The sequence below is a fragment of the Battus philenor genome, unplaced genomic scaffold (assembly GCF_028537555.1).
Source record: "Battus philenor isolate CCGP_79_NKW_IND1 unplaced genomic scaffold, ilBatPhil1.0.hap1 SCAF_11, whole genome shotgun sequence".
NCBI lineage: Eukaryota > Metazoa > Arthropoda > Insecta > Lepidoptera > Papilionidae > Battus > Battus philenor.
The window spans coordinates 10,683,739-10,703,775 of NW_027181673.1; positions in this window are offsets into that span (position 1 = coordinate 10,683,739).

The following is a 20,037-nucleotide window of genomic DNA, read 5'->3' on the forward strand; positions in this document are numbered from 1 at the left end:
GTAACCATGTTTCTTTTAGTCCTGCATTATAATTCTATGTTAGTAATTGATTGACCTAGTTAAAGTCGTGGGAAGTCGTTGGATGTGAGGAGTGCAACATCGGTCAACGTGGCGACCTTTAGGGGATGCCCACGCCTCATAGTGCGCACTTATAGGTTGAAAATAAAAAGAAGAAGTATTAAATGACCAGTGGTTCGATTTTCCGTATTGTAATTTAGAAAATCCGAACAGTAGTTAGTCCAAACCAGGATCTCTTTTCGTAGTCCATTGCACCCAGTAGTCGTTTTCGGAATCCATTGCACACATAGTCCCAATACAAGCTAACAGCTGCTTAATGAATCTTCTCGTCTATGCTCGGGATATCCGCTGTTAAACACAGGACTTTCCCATAGACTTCAAATATGAAGCGACGCATGGAGTGACTATAAGCATGGCAATTTGAGTCCAAAGCGAAAACCAACGTGGTCTCTCTCCTGAGTCATCATCGGCACCAAAATTGGTAGTAGACCTTCGTTTAAAGCACTGACCTTATTTTGATTCGTAGTTTCGTATAGAATTGATAGATTTATCATGTATGACTTATGGCAGTTGAACGTGGTCTCTCATTTCGGACCCTATTCGCAACCAGTCACTCAACTGGCTGTGGATAGTTCTAGAATGGATTTCTGTACGAGATTGAAGATTAAATGTAGTAATCCGTAGACAAACGGAATTAACCAATATCATTGGTTTTTAAAAAAGCAATGTCCCGAAAAACTCGAAAGTATCATGGAGTGTGTAACTGCGAGACTATTTGTCTTGCGGCGACGTGCGCGATCGCTTGCCGCGACATGTTTGCTTTATTTGCGTTTAGAATTGTTTATTGCGACTAGCGAGCTCGCTTCGGTACAAGATGGCATGGGTTCTGATATATTAAATTGTCTAAGTCGCGGCCAAAGCTTACTATGAAGTTTAGAAGTAGATTATAATGGTATTTCACTTAATATCTTACTTAGAGTAACTAATAACTAATGAACTAGAGTAACTAATGAAAAGAATTTCATTGTGTGCATATGATAATAGTCCATAGTTTTTAGGATCCTATTTAGTTATTGTAGCAATCCAAAAATTTAGCCTCCATATTTCATTTCAATATTTATATAATATAAATTTTACATTTTTGGATTTAATATTCTATAATAAGATGACGTCAGATGACCTAAAAATTTAGGTGCCATAGTTTTTAGTGCAAGAAAATATAAAATATTAGTGATAGCGTATGCTGCCCTTGATACTCATTGAGAATACCGCCACATGATGTCCCATAAATAAAAGTCAAACTATAATCAGATAATAGAGCAAGTAGTGGCTAGCATAGGATATGCTTAGATTATACATTCATTTCGGTATTCTATTTTTGCTTACGGTAATACGAAAGTGAAAAAATATAGAAAAGTTTACGTTTTTAATAAGAATAACAGGATATTAAGAATCTATTTACAGTTTTGAATGACAGAAATAATAATACGTGACGCTTTCTTTTTAATTGTCATTATCTACGTGCTAATCAACGGATTTCGTCTTAACTTTTATTTATGAAACATCCTATATAGCAAATGAGAGAATGATAGACAAATACAAGTTAAGTATGTAATCGTAAAAAGTATGTTATCAATGCTCGAAGAATGGCTTGTCTGAAGTGGCAGTGGGCGGGGCTCATCGCTCGTGCAACCGATGACCTTTGGGGCTGAAAGGTTCTCAAGTGACGATCAGGAGGCGGTAGACTCGCTGTGGGCAGGCTTCCATTAGGTGAACTAACGACATGGTTAGGGTCTCGGGAAGTCGCTACATGCGGGCAATGCAAGATCGGTCATCGTAGCCATCTTTGGAGGAGGCTTAGGCCTTGCAGTGAGCGTCGATCGGCTGAAAACAAATGAAATTAAAATGTTATACTACGCTTTATTGCATTGCGTTCTAGATAGTAAGTGCAATAAACTTACTATAACCAGAGTGGTGTTACTTATTGTTGAAATATAAAATTCTTCGCTTGCTAATCAGATCAGTTTGTTTTAATAATTTAATAACTCGACTAAGTACCCTGCGTTTGAGACCCGTGTTAAATGTTTGTGATTGGTATTTAGCAGCGAAAATGGACTCTACGATGACTACAATCAATTTGTAAAAGACGTGTAAATTTTTAGAACAGTTATTTATAAATAATCAAAATGATATCGCAATGAACCTAGTGTCTAGAGTGCGATTGCTATCGGGAAACAAAGTCTAGTAGTTTTTTAATTATCATTATGTTACTTCAACCCAAGGACGTCCACTACTGAAATTGACTTACTTCATAAGCTTGCAATAGTTGTTGTAGTAAGCCAGTAGTAGCAGTAGTAATTTTTTATAGATAATATATAATAAACTCTAAGATTATAAATTATTTTATCTAAAAATATAGTGTTTATTAATTAAAATACTACCTGGATTTTATTTATAATAACGCTTTAGTTTGTCAAAGCAATTACGAACGATGTATACATTGTTATTAGCCAATTATGTTTTGAATCGGGTAGCGTAATATCTCATCCATGCAAACTACGGGAAAATCCCACCTGCATCTATCCCGGCACCCGGTTCTATCTCAACAAGATATCCGTCCTAGGTAACCGTCGTATTTGCCCGCGCTGATCCGGATTATACCGGCGTAAGTCGGTTCGCTCATATATTGATGTCGCTATCCGAACAAAAATCTTTTCAGTATTCAAATATTTTTGAAATGGAAAAGAAAGATCATATTATATAAATATTTTCATAGTCTTTACATTTCAACTGTAGATATACTGTAGTATAACTGTAGATATACAGTTCATATGTAAATGAGCATAAATGTTTATAAAAAAATTGTGTTTTTTGATTTGTCTTTGTCCACAATAGGAAAATTATTTTGACATTCACAATTAAAAAAATGAATTAAAAAGCACCGCTTCATATAAATCAAATTTATATATGTCATATAAATTTGAAAATTCGTAATCTGCACATTCATATTTTATTAGGTGGAATGAAGTTTGCGCGTCAGCTAGTTATAAATAAAACTGCCTATGTGAAAAAAAAACTTAAACTTAAACTGGCCCGGACAAAAGCTCTGATAGCTCTAATGAAACTTAAGTACTTATTTCATAATTTTTGGAGAGCCACAATTTGTTGGTAACAAGCTTCCACATATAATAATATCTATGGGCAAATACTCACAAAAATAAATGTTATGTACTAAGAAATTTTAAACAGTTTATGGTAGTGATAATTAATAAAACAGACAAAAGAAAGTACACAACCAAATGTAATATATAGAAATAGACATAAGAGCAATGTTTGAACTCAAAATTACTTGTTCAGTGTGAATCAAAAAACTATTAATTTTTATTATATGATAGAGAAAAAGTCTGCAATATAGGTAATAGAAAACGGAAATAATATCATCTTCGTGTCAGCCAATAGATGTGCATAAGGCATAGCCTTCTCTCAAAGATTGCCACGATAACCGGTCTCTTCATTTATTATTAAACGAAAAGAATATAAAGCTACATACTTGATACTGAATTTTTTATCGATAAATTGATAGTAATCTCTTTTTTCTTCTAATCGGTTAATAATAAAGGAAATAATCGTTACAATAATTACAATTAAAATTCTCTTAAGAAAGGAAATGTAATTATAAGCGCTTACGAAAAACAATCAAAGAAATACGTTTTTTTCACTTTTTAAAAGAAAACATTTAACACATTCGTTGCGTCAAAATATCCTAAAAATTACGAGATTGCTATTTGGATTTTGTTCGTCGTTTAAAACAAAAGTCATGGGGTCTTTTAGATCCCGTAACGCAATGTACATTTTAAATTATGACTTGGCTGAAATCATACGTTTATCGTGCATTAAAGTATTTTAGTGGTTTTAGAAAGACGTTGACATATTGCGTAGCCAATAAAATTAAAAAAAAAAGTGCAAAATATATTTGACTAGGACATTACTTCAACATTGTAACTGGAATGTACGTACGCCTTAAAACTAAAAATACAACTCATCATTTTAATAAAATATATTTAAAATTTTATTTAAAGAATCAATACTCGTATCTATATGCGTGATCATGGTGAATGACTGTCAATATCATTTTAATACCTGAATAAAAATTTAACGATTTTCATTTTTTTTTATTCTTGTTGAAAACTTTTTTAAGCGAACTCTTACAAAGGAACAGTTTTTTTAGGTACACAATTATTAATGTATATTATTAATGTATAGACATGCATTAATCATGTATCCAACTATATTTATAGATGTGATCAAATGTTTTATATTCCGCTTACCATAATTTTTATATAATATTTCATCATTTTAAATATGTTTATCTATTGCAGGCGCACACAGCCTATGGTAAATAAATAAGAACCTGAACCTGAACAAACTGGTTTCTTTATATTAAATTAGTTACATTTAATCCAAACTTAAAGAGATAGTAAAAATGAAAATTTAGTTATTCATTTATCATTATGACGAAGGCAGTGTAAGCTTGCAACAGGCAAACATATTTAAAATGATACAATATTATAAAAATCTTTTAAAAAAATTATTATTATGACTGTAATGTAAAGGAATTTTGTTTAGTATGAATATATAATGTTTGTTGTTGCATTAATATATTACGAATTTTATTTGTCTTTTTTTTTAAAGAAAGTACAAGTTTTTGCTGAAATACACGTTCAATTATTATATTTTATAATTGTTAATATCACGTTTAAACGCAGTCAAAAATTAAACTGTTATTATTTGAATAAGGCACGCGTCGTGTGCCCCACTGAAGTTTTTCCTATTAAGATAAACATTCACGTAACCACTTCAAAGGCTTCCCCCCCTCGTTCCTCCTCGTTCTCCCCTCCCCTGTAATTAGACCGCAGGCGTAGCCCGAAGTTCCTTCATCAAGATACGAGAGCGTTAGTTCGGTCTTAGTTTAATGTATGCACATTATCTAAGCAAGTTCCCAACAACCTCCTCCCCCATACGTGAGCTCAAATTAGTTGTACCTAGTATAGCTCTGTATAGTAAATAGATTTTATGTACTACGACTTCATACTGATGACTTAGGATGGTTTCGCAACCTTTTACTATATTATTATTAACCTAAAATACTTTCTACTAAAAGATTTCCGCATTAACTACTGCAAAATGCTGTTTTACTTACATACTTACTCCCAAAACATACAGACAAACCTTTTATTACTCTTAATATATATTTAAGTATGCATTAAATAGGTTAAAAATAAAAATCAAGACAAAATTAATGTAACTTATTCATTTTTTATGCCTCTCATCGTAATCATTTACAAAGTTTTAAATGTTATGTATTAGATTGTCATTCCAAATTAATTTACGTCTTACAACGAAGTTATGTAAATTAATTAATGACATTAGATTCCTAAAAGCATAACGGAATCTCTAGTTTCGAAAATATAAGGAATGTAGGTTATTGTTGTATAACTGACTATATTTTCTTGTCTATACACTCTATAGCTTTATATATTTTCTTATATATAATTCACAATTTGTGTATTAATTATATAAGATTACCACTGCTTATAAACAAGTTTGCAGAGCACATTGGTTTTTTCACACAACCAAACGTAAGAACATTTTTCGTATTTTTCTGTATTCTTATTAGAATATATGATACATTGCATAATTTAATTGTCTCTACTTCAAATCTATGTTTAGGCCAGGAACATAGACTTCAAAATTTATGGTATTATTATTTATAAAAATAAACATTTTTATAATAATAATTATTATTTAAAATACCATTGACATACATTCATTAACGCAAGATTGCAGAACTACATGACCACTAATTCGGTTTAAAATTTGCTTTGATAAAATCCTCACATGTGTGTTTAATTAATACGCACAAATTGTTAAATTCATTGTATGAAGAAATATTTTTTTATTGTCGCAGAGATAAGTTGAGTGTGAATATTAAGAATTATACTGATTTTAGAAAAAAGTAATATATTAGAAATGTGAGTGATCTGAAATTAATACAAAATTGTAGAATAATTCATGATAAAGCGTTTTAGTGTTATAGCAATGTAGTAGTGATCAGTAACCGTCAGCTATGAGAAATAGCGTATATCTTCCTCATCATAAAAATATATTTCATCAAAACATATTTTCAAAGGTAATTCATATTGTTTATTATTTTTCATTTTTAACATATCCTTAAGTAAATAAATAAGAACGAATCACTTGTCAAATGTCGCAGAGCTATCCTAGATTTTATTGATATACAAAATCTGCGTTTGTCCACTATACCTTCACACAATTCAATTCGAAATTATTGTATAAGCTTCTTTTCATATAATTTGTAACCCGTTGAAAAGTAGGTAATTAGAATTAGCCCTCTATTATATTGTTTGACTGTAAGAATATATCCTAATGTATATTTTTACAATAATAAAAAAATTAAGTGTTCTATAATGTATATTTAATGAATATCAGGTTTTTCTTGCTACAATTATGGGTTTTATTATAATGCTCATTTTATGTTTCAAGCGATAATGTGTTATTATGTGCAAATTATGTTAAACTTACTTTGGCTTTTTAACCTCGTGAATTAACAATTATACGAACTTGACATAGTAGAAAAGTATGTCTATGTATATAATGTATGAGTGTTTCTAATTTGTTAATTTAAATATGTAGTTATTATATAAAATATCTTTTTATTTCATCAAACGATGTGTTATATAAGTAGCCGCGATTTTCAACAACGGCTTCAGAATGTAAAATTGTAGGAAAGTTCTGGAACAAGTTTTGTCGTCACTTGTTCTCAAGTTTGACGCGCACGCATATTTTGAATGCCTCGGAGACATTTAGAATCACTGCACTGCGATAAATTAACGGTTTTAGAACCTTATTTTTTAAAGAGAATATTTGTAGAAATCATGTACTAATTCAATAACTACTACTGTTATTATAAGTATTACACAGTTCACCATAGTCCCTAAAAATAGGTGAGTACATCAGAATTTTCAAAATTATATTGTATTTCAAATTTATATTGTATGAATAAAGCGGTTATTATTTAGAACTTTATGTGGCATAGCATAAATAGCTTACGTATATCTAATAAAAATATACTATGTTTAAGTACAGACATATAAAATGGATGTTTTTTTTGTTAAACTCCTAACAACCACGTTTTATCATCCCAATGAGCATTAGTTAAATATCATATTAAATAATTTATTACATTCTTTTTACGAAATACTCTTTTCGAATTTTGAATTGTATTGGTGGTAATTATATCTCTCAACGTAAAAATAGATTCAAGAATTATTTCATACTCACGCAAGATAATTTATTAAATTATTCATACTTCATGTTCATATAGCGCCAGTGAAGACCGAATTGGATTTCAAATTATATATTTAATATATCTTTTAAGTTATTAGTACATTGCTGTTAGAAAGAGTTAAATGCAGATGCTAACAGATTATAAAAAATCTATGCTATATGGTACATAAAATAACTTGCTAATAGCCTTAGCTATATTATATGCTTAATAATAATGCTATTTGTAATAACTATCGTCTCTTTAATTATGAAATAAGTAAAGCGGAATAACGTAATAACGTACAAGACCTTGGGCAAGTTGTTTAACATTTTTCGCAATTTTATTTAGGTTTATTTAGTTAAAACTACAGGATATTTAATTCTGTATATTTTTTGCTGCTTATTTATAAATTATGCTACAACCGTCAGCGTCGTTCTCTTTATATAGCGAAATAATTTAATGTTACATGCGTACGCCATTAAGAACAAAAAAATAAACTCAAATTAAAAGTTGTGTTATGACATATGCAATTAATATCTATTTATAATTTAATGTGTGTGATTATGTTTGTGTTTAAGTGCGTAAAGAGTTGCAGTGTTATCATAATATTTTTTTGGGAGTCAGTCAGCAAATTTTTTTTACACTATTTGCATTTTTATGTATGACGTTTCCAATAACGTTATATTATCGTCTTGCAATAACTGTTCCATCAGGAATTATTAAAAAATATCTCGTTACGATCTACGTTGTTTTCGAAGTATTAAAAATGAAACGCTGTCGAATCGTCAACGCAAAAAATTTCTCGTAAAGTATCCTTCGCAACGGTGGAGTTTGTAAAAGCCACTTGAGTAAGCTAGGTCAAAAAAGAAAGTGTCCAAAATTACATTGGTGTAATAATTGTTCTGGCAACAGCTTCATTAAAAACATTGATGTGTTGCAACGCTGTAATAATAAATGAAGAATATAGTTTATTTATAAAATAGTTTATATTAGAAAACTTTACCAAGTTGTAACGTGTTACAAAGTTATTTTAGTATCGTATTTTTATTATATTTTCGTGACTCCGCATGTCACATAGTAACATATTGTGTTAGCCGAGTTATAAATCACTAATGTAAGCGCGGCCTGACGTGGGGCGGTATATAGAGCCATATACAGAGAAGTCCACGACGGAATACATAATGTAAGGGAAACAAAGCTGCTACATAATGCCCACCAAAATCTAAGTCGGGCGGCGGGCTAATTTATAAGCGGTGACCTCGACACACTATTTCCACAATATTCTAGAAAATGGTTCTGATTAGCGTGATTATAGTGTCAATACTGCATACTTTTCCAAAATATTACTTCATCGAAATATACGAGATAAGCTGTGCGTAATTTAATTTAAGTTTTATTGTAATTGTCATGTTATGTTATCTAAATAAAACTATCATTTTTTTTAAAAAAAGGTTATAATAGTTTTGTATATAAATATTTTTATAGAGGTAGCTCTTCATCCATACTTTCAACTGTAAAGATTGTAGATCTGACTGAATTCCACTTTTAAACGGATCCACATAGAAGGCTAAAGATTTAAAGGTCGCTCACCAAAAAAGTAAGTACAACAACTGCGATTGACCGACATTCAGAGACTACATGTAGTTTAAATTACGACGAATAGAAGTCGTTTGAATTCATTGTAATATAATGTGTGTACATGCATTAATGTATGACTGATCGTTTGTGTTATTATTCCAATAGGTATTCTTTGAGAAAAAGACTTACTTTTTGGTAGATTTCTAGAAACGCTAGCGCTTTTCATTTTGTACCACAGTATAAGCGGGCGGAGTAGAGCAACAAAGGAGAAATTTCGCTAGAACCATCCACCCACAAACAAACAGCCGAGGCGTTTCGCGTTCCGTCCACTGGAGGCTTTGTAAGCGACGTATCAAATTGAACCTTGTGATCTTACGCTTATGCTGCAGCTATACGTTCCTAAATCTCTCGTAACTGTGTACTTCGCCACAATATGTGCAAACGTAGATATATTGAAGTACGTCCTTGGAATGAGACGTTACTAGGATTTCGATCTTTTTGTTATGAGCGTTGTGTTTACTTTGCATATTGGTGAAGTCGATGTCACCTTGTGAATACTATTGATATACTTTTTAATTTGTTCACGGAATGATTGTAAATTGATTCAAAAGCTTTAAAGGGGTCTCCCTATACTTAATTTGCTGTCAATTAATGTGTGGTACAGCCTATTGAAAAATCAATGGATACATGAATCGTAAATAACTTTTAATAACTAACGTTTTGATCATATTAATAAAGATTGAAATAGTCATATTCAATAAACATGGAAATAGCCTGGATTGTAAAAATTGGGAATGATGTGGTTGCCACACATCATTCCTGAGGTTTCTCACACCTAAGAAGTCATTTACAGTGTAATAACTCTTAGCACCCAAACTTTTTCTGATATTTTTTTAAAAATCTAAAAAATTTTATAAAACCGGCAGAAGTTTTAAAGACGATAAACGAGTAAAAAATTTTGTGGACGTATTTACTTTTCATAAACCGAATTATTTTTTTATGATCGTTTGTGAGACTTTTAAGTAGTTGAACGCTCTTCATATAGTTCCGAACTACATTTTTTATAAATCAACTCAAATGGTTTAAGCTTTTAAACGATTACGCGCAAAGAAAAAATAACGAAAGAAAAATTGTTCAAAAAAGTCAGGCAGAAATTGCGTCTGGCGGAGTAGCGTGACAGTTGAAAAAAAAAAAAAAAGAAATAAAAATAAATTTAAAAATAAATCTACTTAGTGAGATCTCGTTTCGTTTAGTTTAATCCGTGACGTGCACGAGTGGCTCTCGCGAACCGTACGTGGTGAGTCTACGGCGCATGTACGTACATACATAGTTGGCGATGAGGGTTTATTTACCCCGGGCGTTTGCCTCGAGCGGATCCCGGGCCAGCTCAGTACAAACGTTTACATTACCGACTGGATATCGATTAGTGATGCCACTGTCGTTGTCGATAATCAAATTTTTGTCTTAATGCCTTTTACGCTCAATCTATAATAGTGTTTAAGACAAAAAAAACGATTTATTTAATATGTGTTATAGTAAAATAACACAAACTTCCTTACGTAAACTATAATAAATAGATGTCAATTTTTAAATAGGTGAATGTACAGCTCATTTTTAGCAAAGAAGCTCTTATTGGTTTTTCAATTACCTATATAATCACTTCAAAATACCTATTTTTATATCGGAATGCAACGAGCCTGTAGCTTCTGGATGTATTATCTGCAGAACATATATTAAACAATAATTAAACATAACATGCAATCCGAATTTTTAAAACGCTTTTCTTAATATGTGTTATCATTACTTTATTTTGGGTATTGTATAATATAAATAGGTACTTTAACCATTGACAAATAAATAAACAATTCATCTTTAACCAATGACTCCGTAAAATTTGTAATATTTAATATTTTTTTTATTTAGCGATGTAGTAATTTTTTTTAATTTAATAACTGTAGCATTATTAATGGCATTACTAAGTACATCGCATACATACATGTTAAATTATAAGAATTAATAAAACTGTTCGGGAATATTGTTATTTTGTTAGTGTTTTCAATATTTTTATGGTCTTTCTTTTCCGCAAATGATGTTTTATTAGAAAAATGATTATTATTTTGTCGGTATTTGAATATATTGGTGAGTACATCACTAGAGCACGTACTCCGTGTTGCTGGCGAGGCGAAACCAAATTTCCGAAACGTCTAATAAGTTGGATGTTAACTCTGTCAGCATCGTGTTCGTATGTATTTGACAACACCAGCTCTGCAAGACCCATCCACCCCTTTACGTCCTATCGTAATAATGAACGATGGAGAGCATGAAGGGGGAAAATGACGGATCTTGTTGAATTGGTTCAACGTCGTCGCCTGAGTTTCGTTTTGCACTAGAAGTTATTTCATAGTCTCTTGGTGTATGAAATTAGGGAATGTTTAGTTAGTTGCTGAAACGCAGAGAAATCTAGATGTTCTTACTTAGAATTGTAATTAGGCGAAAGTACTCAGATGGATAAAGTTTTTAACACTAATGTGACGCAGTTGATGTTTGCTATGTACTGCGGGTGTTGTTAGCAAACCACGGACACGTTACCAGAAAATACATTCCGGGAAGTTTTGTGAAAGGTACTGTTATTGTTAAACCGAAGTTCCTCCATTGATGTAAAAGCACTTGAAGAAATTTCTGTGATTTCCAAAAGAATCACTAATGATGACTAATGTTCAAAGGCATTACCTTCATAGTTTTCTTTAATCAATATGAACCAGCGTTTAATTGGACTCCTTAGTGTACATGCCACCTATACGTTAATAACTTTGTATAATACCCAAGCTCTTGTGCAATGTATCTTAGCCCTGTTAGCCCTGTCTTTAAGTTAACGGATTTTATAAATACCAATAAGACAACAGTAAACCACAACAACGGAAGACCTTCTGTCTTCTGTTCTTACTACAAATAAAAAAAAAATTGACGAAACTGATGGCGACGTTTCGTACCAGACAGTTTTTCCCCCCTTTTATTTTGCTAGAAACGTTATTGGAACTTATACAAGCTTCGACATTTCTTTTTCGAACACAAACTCTTCTCGAAGTTGTAATATTGGATGTTATAGAAATATTCGACAAATAGGAATTCTAACAGCGCCACAAGTGACAGTCCTGCAAAGCCATTGCGATTCACGACATGGTGTGTTCCCATGAATACGCTAAGAACTTGGTGGCCTCTCTAACCCGCGCAATGTAATGGATTAGCTCTGGCTGAAGCTGAGCACTTATGCTTAGTTCTACAAAATCTAAAGCCTTCAGCGCTTTATCATCTCAAACTCCGTTAAGTTATATTATAATAGTAGGACCTGCACTACTAGACATAGGTTTTCCCATAGATTTACAAAAGAACCATTCTGAAGCGGCCCGCATCTGCCTTCTTCCGACCACCATAACAAAACCTGTTCCCTTGGTGAGTAGAAGTCCTACAATGCGCTTACCACTCCGTGGTCTCCATTCCAGAACTTAGAGACCCCAGTGGCCAATTGTTCTGCACGCTATGGGACCTGTTTACAGTCACTTCAACTCGCCAATCCGCTGGGCTATGTCGGTAACTTTGGTTCATCTACGGATTTCATTCCTTTTACGGATTTCATTTTCCATTCATTCATCTTTCATTATCAGATATCTTAAGCATACCCGTTTCTACGACTCTTTCAGCGACTGTGAACTAAGCTAAATAGAATAATAAAAGCCAAATTATTCTTCGCTTAAACATATGCCCGAACAAAATTTTAATGGTTTATTTTTTGGAATATTGACAAACAGCCGCACTGTTCAGTTACATCACTGTACGCTATAAAACGACTCAGAGATATGTTATTGCACCTTAAAAGGAAATTTGTAATTTCCACTACATGATAGATGTTGAGTCTAGATCTCCAACATAAATAAATCTTGTGTCTTCCGTTCTCTATGTCTTCTTTTTAAATTCTGCTTTTCTCCCTTTTTAAATATAATAAAATACCGATGTACACAAGGATAACACCAGTAATGAAGATAAGTTAGTTTTATCTCTCTCTAAGCTTCATATAACTAGTAATTCTTTTGTAAGCACTATCTTTGAGCTATAATGTAATGGACTTAAGAAGTTAGCAAAACAAAAACGTGTAAAAGGAAAAGGATCAACATAAAACCCGAAAAGTAGGCTCCATTTAGAGTACTGGGCCATCTAGCTTTAAGTTGAATGATGCAATTGTAGAGAAGCTCCATTTGATTCCAATTTTTTTCAATTGGCCTCTTGTGGCATTCTTCTCTTGACATATACTTGTGGTTACAGTGACCCTATGTGGATAATGATATCAATAAACGAATAACATTATTATCCACAAAACTACAACTAGAAAAGTTTGTAAGGTAGCAAATTTAAATTGATTGCAATATTCTATCTGGAACTTTTAGTGCTTTATTGTGTTTAATCTTGGTTATTTGTAATGTCAGTAGGCATCATACCCAGGTGCCTGTACCAGCGGTGTAGTCTGTAAACCTTTTTCGTACTACGTGTTATACGTTAGACCTCATCATCATTTCAGCCTTAGCACTAATAAGGGCTTTCTACTAGAATTTCTAATGAGACGGGTTGAAAACGGTTTGCGTCCAGCGTTTACCGACGATACTAATAATATTATTTGTCCATATTATATAGACTAAATCAAAATTAACGCAAAAAATCGCTTAAGATTTTTCCTGTTCATTAAATTAAATTAAATCATTTATTTATTGGATACAGTACAGGTGACATAAATATGGAAAATATTCGAAATATTGGAACGTCATTGTGCTTGCAATGTGCGTAAAAATCATAATTCTAATACAATGTTTACAATTAGAATAATTTTAAATGACAGACATTTAAATGACAGATAATTCTAATATATTAACTGTTTACTTTGGCTACGATACATTTTAATTACGTTATATTCTTTGCATTGCATTCACAAATATTTATAACAAAGAAATTATTATTTTAATAAATGCTTTAATCGATTACATAATCATTAACTTTACTTTTAAATAAGTTAATATTTATCACGTCCTTAATAGTTAGAATCCGTTAATTAAAATTGCTAGCTGCAATCGGTAGACTCTTTCTCAGAAGCGCTGTTTTGCTGCTTATCATAGCTAAGATCTGTGAATTATAAGAATTAATATTTTAAAATTAAATTGATATCAACACAGACCGCACAGAGATTGCAAAACTAACCTAAATATGTCTATCTCGTTGAAAATAAAAATGATATCTTTCTCGTGTTAATTTAACTTCTTTGAACGATTAGGAATGCTACAGAATAAATGTTAAGTATGATTTTTGTCATAGTTGCTGTGCAAGGTTTGAAGCCAGCACTTGACTTCACACCCATTGACTAAATAAGCGCCATATTGCTCTGTATTTTATATATTTACTCTTTTTACACTTGGCGCAACGACTTACTAAATGCCTTGTATGCATTTTCGACCAGTCAATTCAGAGTGATGCAGATAACAAATTGGCAGGTGTGTGAATGTCTTAGAAATATAACACAAAACAAAAAAAAAAAAATACTATGTGCTATTTACACATGATAGATACCTATTATTTAAATACACTCAACATTTTTTACACGCTCATTTTTACACGGTTTTCTTGTTCTAGCACGAATCTATGCAACTTTTTTTTATTTTAAATTTTGGTAGTGCTTGCCTTAACTTATCTTTACAACAACAACAATATACGAAAGGGGGATTACGAAGTTCTTCAAACCCTAAAATTGCACTCGACACCTGCATGCCTCACGTATCAACTGATAGTATTTTTGGTACAGTCTTTAATAAACATGCACGCTTATTATCAAGTAGTGGTAATTAGTTGTAAAATTGATTTTTGTTCTTAATTTAAATTAGAATTTTGGTATGTTTTTTTTTAAATTAGTAATGTATTTAATTGTGACTGTACACTGATTCTAAGTTTTTTGTGATAAAAATTTATTGTTTATATTTTATAAATACTTCTCTAACACGAATTTAATCATTATTTTTGGCACGGTATTATGGGAAATTATGTGTAATTTTTCATCACACGCGATTTTTAAAAGTTGTGGTACATGAACTCAAGCATACCATATGTCAGAAGAATTTTTATTCACAAAGTTTTGCAAGCTTTTCTAAGTAAATTATTTAACGTAATAAATAAATAGTAATAATTACATACTAAGATAATAATCGTTGAATCTCTTTTCAATAACCTCTTTTTCCGCACAACTATCTCTAAAATAGCTCTCCTATATATTAATCCTGTCCTGTATAGCTCCATTAAATAATGTTCACTGAAATCATATGCTTATGGATGCCCGTTGTATATATATTCTACATTCATATTAATTATGTGTAAATAAACTAAATCTGGACTAATTGGAAAACTCATATGTTGTATAATCCTCATGAGTTTATTGAACGCATTCTATTTAGAGAAAAGTTTATCGCTGTTTTAAAAAAATATAGTTCTAACACATTTATTCTTATTAGAAATCATATTAGCTTTATGAAGACAACGATTGACCTCGTTGCTTAGGAGAATTCTTGTTAGATTTCACATTATTTTGGTGAATTTCCTTTTTCAGACTTAAATAAACGACATATGGGTCATTCGTTATTTATATCCATCGACAAGGATTTACAAATATTTGTACATCCTTAATAAATACTTTTTATTAATCAGGTGTAACTCTTATCCAATTTGTATATTATCGCACTAGGCATTGGTCTTTTAATGTTCATACTAGGCAAAATAGTTGGATTGTCGTCGGACCGTAGATATAAATGCTCATGTGCTCTGCAACGCCATTATTATTTCTTCATTTATGAATGATTATTAATAATGCATGAACATTCAGTAATTTTAAAAAAAAATGCCCGTCGTTTGTTTTCTAACAGATTTTCATATCAATTATTTGTGCTTTTGAGAGAAAAATGCTGTGAAAGTGAAATAATAATTTATTGCATTCCAAATTTCTCGAAATTTCGATAATTGGCCAATCCCGTCATTCTTTTTAAAATCATTAGATTATTTTTGAGGTGCTTTAGTTATGTGGTAGTCTTTAAAGTGAAAACCGACGTGATTATTGAATAGAAAAAAGAGCACCATTTTGTCTGTCACTGATTACATTTCTTATTAGAATCGGTGTGATTGTAGAGGATTTGTCGGAAAGTGTTTTATATTTTTTATAATTGCCAACCATCCTTTATATAAAATGGAAAAGTAATTTTCATACAATATCTCTATTTAATTTTAAAAGTAATTGTGAAATCCCATAAAAATGAATTATTTAGAATTAAAATAGATTAAATAAGAATTAATTAAATAAGAATTTGGTATTGCATACACATAACTGTGACAATATATTTGTTTTTTGTTTTTATGATCGCCCATATCGCCGGGAAATACTACGTGTAATATAAGTTGGAGTCGCCGGAGGATTTAAGAACTTGCAGATTCAAAAACAGTATTCAAAGATGTTTTAAAATTCGAAAATAGAACTCTTTACTAATATTTTCATGTAATGGCATCATTCCGTCATTTGTTGTGACTAATTGGTAGTAACTTAAAAATTACGCATAAACGTTTTCATGTGTTAAACATGTGAAAACTTCCGTTGTATGATGTTTTACGATTTTCATTACGGTTCCAGTCAGCAACAGATATACGATGACTTCGGTTAATATTTGGTTATGAAGCTCCATCTCGTGATCGTGTGATCGTAAGTACACCTACTTCAAGCGAATACTGAAATTAACGTGGAAGCTGTGCGATTCTTAATAAAGTTTGCAAAGAGAGTAAGCTATCAGCATATTTAAGCAAGCTTAGGCATTAGTATAAATTACAATCTATTCAATGTCCTATAATTTAGGCGCACGAAAGCTTTTTAAGATGGATACCTCGTATTTTAAATGGGTCCGTCGCATTACTCGGTGCCGTGAAATGAGACCGGAATTGACTGCAGTACCTCAAGTGCTATATATCATTATGATCTTGAAACCATGAGACAATCTTCACAGTGGATGTTACCTTTAGAACAATTGCGTACAAAAAATTATTGAGGAAGAAGCGTAAGGAAAAAGTTAACTACTAGGTTCTAGTTCTTTATTTGGACAGGCTATAACAATTATTCTCGGAAATAAGAAAACGTGTAGAGTAGTACATTTTTGTTTGTTTGTCTGTTGTTTTGGAAGAAGTTCATTAACAACGACCACGCAGAGTTTTCTTTCATCAGGACAAAACGTGAGCGTACCCAGTCAAAATAATAACCGTGTATTTGACTAGGACAGATATGGAATTGTTGAGTCAAGATCTTCACAGTTCCGACATTGTACCAAGTGTTTTTATTTATTTATAAAAAAGAAAAAAACAACTTCGTAGAATACGCTTTTAAGATGTCGAAGAAACTGTGGCTGCGTTCGAAAAAGTCATAGAGAACCAATAGTTTTACAGGAGGCATCGATGTACAATATTTTGAAAAACTAAACTTTTGATAAAGTAAACTAAAACAACTTAAATAATTTAATACGTTGATATACAGTTATAGTTAATTGATTATTTATTTAATCTTTATATATCAACAGGAAATAATAAGAAGAACATGTAAAAGTCAAAAAAATGCAGTACAAAAGGCGGTCTTCTCTCGAAAAGCGATTTCTTCCAAACAACCGTTGGTTGGTTAAGAAAAGATAAAGCTGTTTGTAATTATCATATTTACAAAGAAAAACTTTTTATGTCTACATATCTTTCTATAATAAGTGTTAAGTTTTAACAATCAACAAGTACGGTAATGAAGTTGGTTTTAAAAATCCCAGACATTTGGTGTCGAACGGCACTGGGGGTGTTGAGAGAGGGCAATCATTCGCGGATTAATGGCCTAATTAAGCAGAAAGAGGAAAAAGAAAGCGTTGAAACCGGGTAGACGGCCGCGATTCACTTTCCACTGTTTGAGGCAGGTCCGGGAAGATTTTTACGTCAGTTTTCAGTCTTGTTCGGTATAGGTGGATTGGTTATATTGATACTTTAGACAGAAATAATATTTGCTAATACAACTATTTAAATAGGAAATTGCAGTCACTCAACAAACATTGGAAAGCTATGCTCATGGTTTGTCTATGGGATCGGTTAAGGAATGAGATCCGTAGACGAACTAAAGTATTCCACACATCGCAGCACAGAAATTTCAGTTCAGAGGCTTTAAGGTTCTGGGCTTGAGATCACGGATCGACAAGTGTAGCGGAGGTCCATCTATAAGGTCGACAGATGACCTTATAAAGGTCCTATTGTATAAGCTACGGGTGAAGCCTATGTCCAGAAGTATAAATATTACGTCTGAAATGACGTTGGAATAAACATACTATAGAACTTTGAAATAATTTCTTAATTTGGAATACATGAAATATTTAATAATATAGAAATTATGATTAATCATATTTTCTTTGCACAAATTTTTAAATAAATTTGCGTAAATTGATTTGGAATTCTATACATAGCGATGTCTGTTATATTTTATGTTACGCATAATGGAAAGATTTCGCGAATTTTTTCGCCAACATTGAGGTACAGGGAAATGTTCTCAACGGCCAAGATGTTTCGCGAGTATAACTCAGCGCCCGCGAACATTGCCGCTTGGAGCAATCATAATGAATATTTTATTTTATCATAGCGGTCTCCCCCCGCACCCGGCGCCCCGCCCCTTCCCGTGCTCCCCGTCAGCCATGAACTTGACACCGAGCGAAAAATTAGTTCACAAGGCGAAAGTGAACTTTGTACAGAGTTTGCAGTTTTTGAACGAAGACTGAGATAAAAGAAGTTTAAGACGAGGCACGCGGCCAACTCGCTCCGCGCCGAGCGATCTTCTAGCTGCTTAGCCCTGTTAGTCACGCGATAGTTACCTTTATCTTACGTATTGTATAGAAAAAAATTGTTATTGAAAATGTACTAATATAACACATTACAATGAAGAATTAGTGAAATAATAAAATTAAGTTGAGTATATATTTTCAAGGACGAAGATGTAGATGGATAGTACAAGTGAAATAGAAGCGTCGAATGAACTCTGCGATTATATAATTATCCGATAATTTAAGTCGTCAATACGACGCGCCGGCGTCGTTCCGTTTATTTATAACAAATTCGCTGCTAATTAACTTCTCTACGAGCGCTTAAAGTTGCACACAAGCCGTATTCCCCGCCCGGGAGAACCCCAACCGAACAGTTCAAAAAGCACCAGAGTGAGGCTACTTGTGAATTAACATACTCCACTCAAAGCTACCAAACTAACCGCATACGAGAGAGGAAAATTCTTACGTATTTCACTCATTCACTCACTGTATGAGGCTAATTAAAAAAGTACAGAGGTTGGTTTTGCGAGTGGTGTAGTTCCGCTACTCTCCGCTAGGTAGCGCTTTTCGCTTTGACGAGTCTTGGAGGTTTTGTGGAGGGATGTTTGTGCGGTTTCATTTTTTAATGAGGTCGTGTATTCGGGCCTCTGCGGCTGGATAGGCCGCCCCACGCTTTGTGCGGGCGATAACCGTCATGAGCCCCAGTTAGGCGTAAGCAACGCAAAGAGAGCGGCGAGGTAGGCGGCACGCCTGTGTGCGTTCGTGAAAGAGTTACGTTTAGTTGCTCTTCGTTTATTAATAGCATGCCTCCGATGGAAAGTTATCAGCGATGGTGTTCGTATGCACTTTTTTATGGATCATTTCAATCGACATTTATATCGACAATTTTTTTTCCATCTGTTTGTGTTAATAGATCTTTTATAATAACATGTTAAAATACTTATTACATCACTTAAACAATAAGACAATAAACAATAAAAACTACTCAGTTTTCTATTGTGTTTATAAGAAAAATTAATTAAAAATTAGTATTTTTAAAATAAGATTATGAACTGAATGATAATAAAATACAACAGATCTAGAAAAATAGACAAAATTTGTAAGATGGTTATCCCTCACACTTAATGCTTAAAGATTTTCTAAAGACATTTTACGTGCAATAACAGTTTAAATTTAGATAGTTCTTAACTACTACGTACT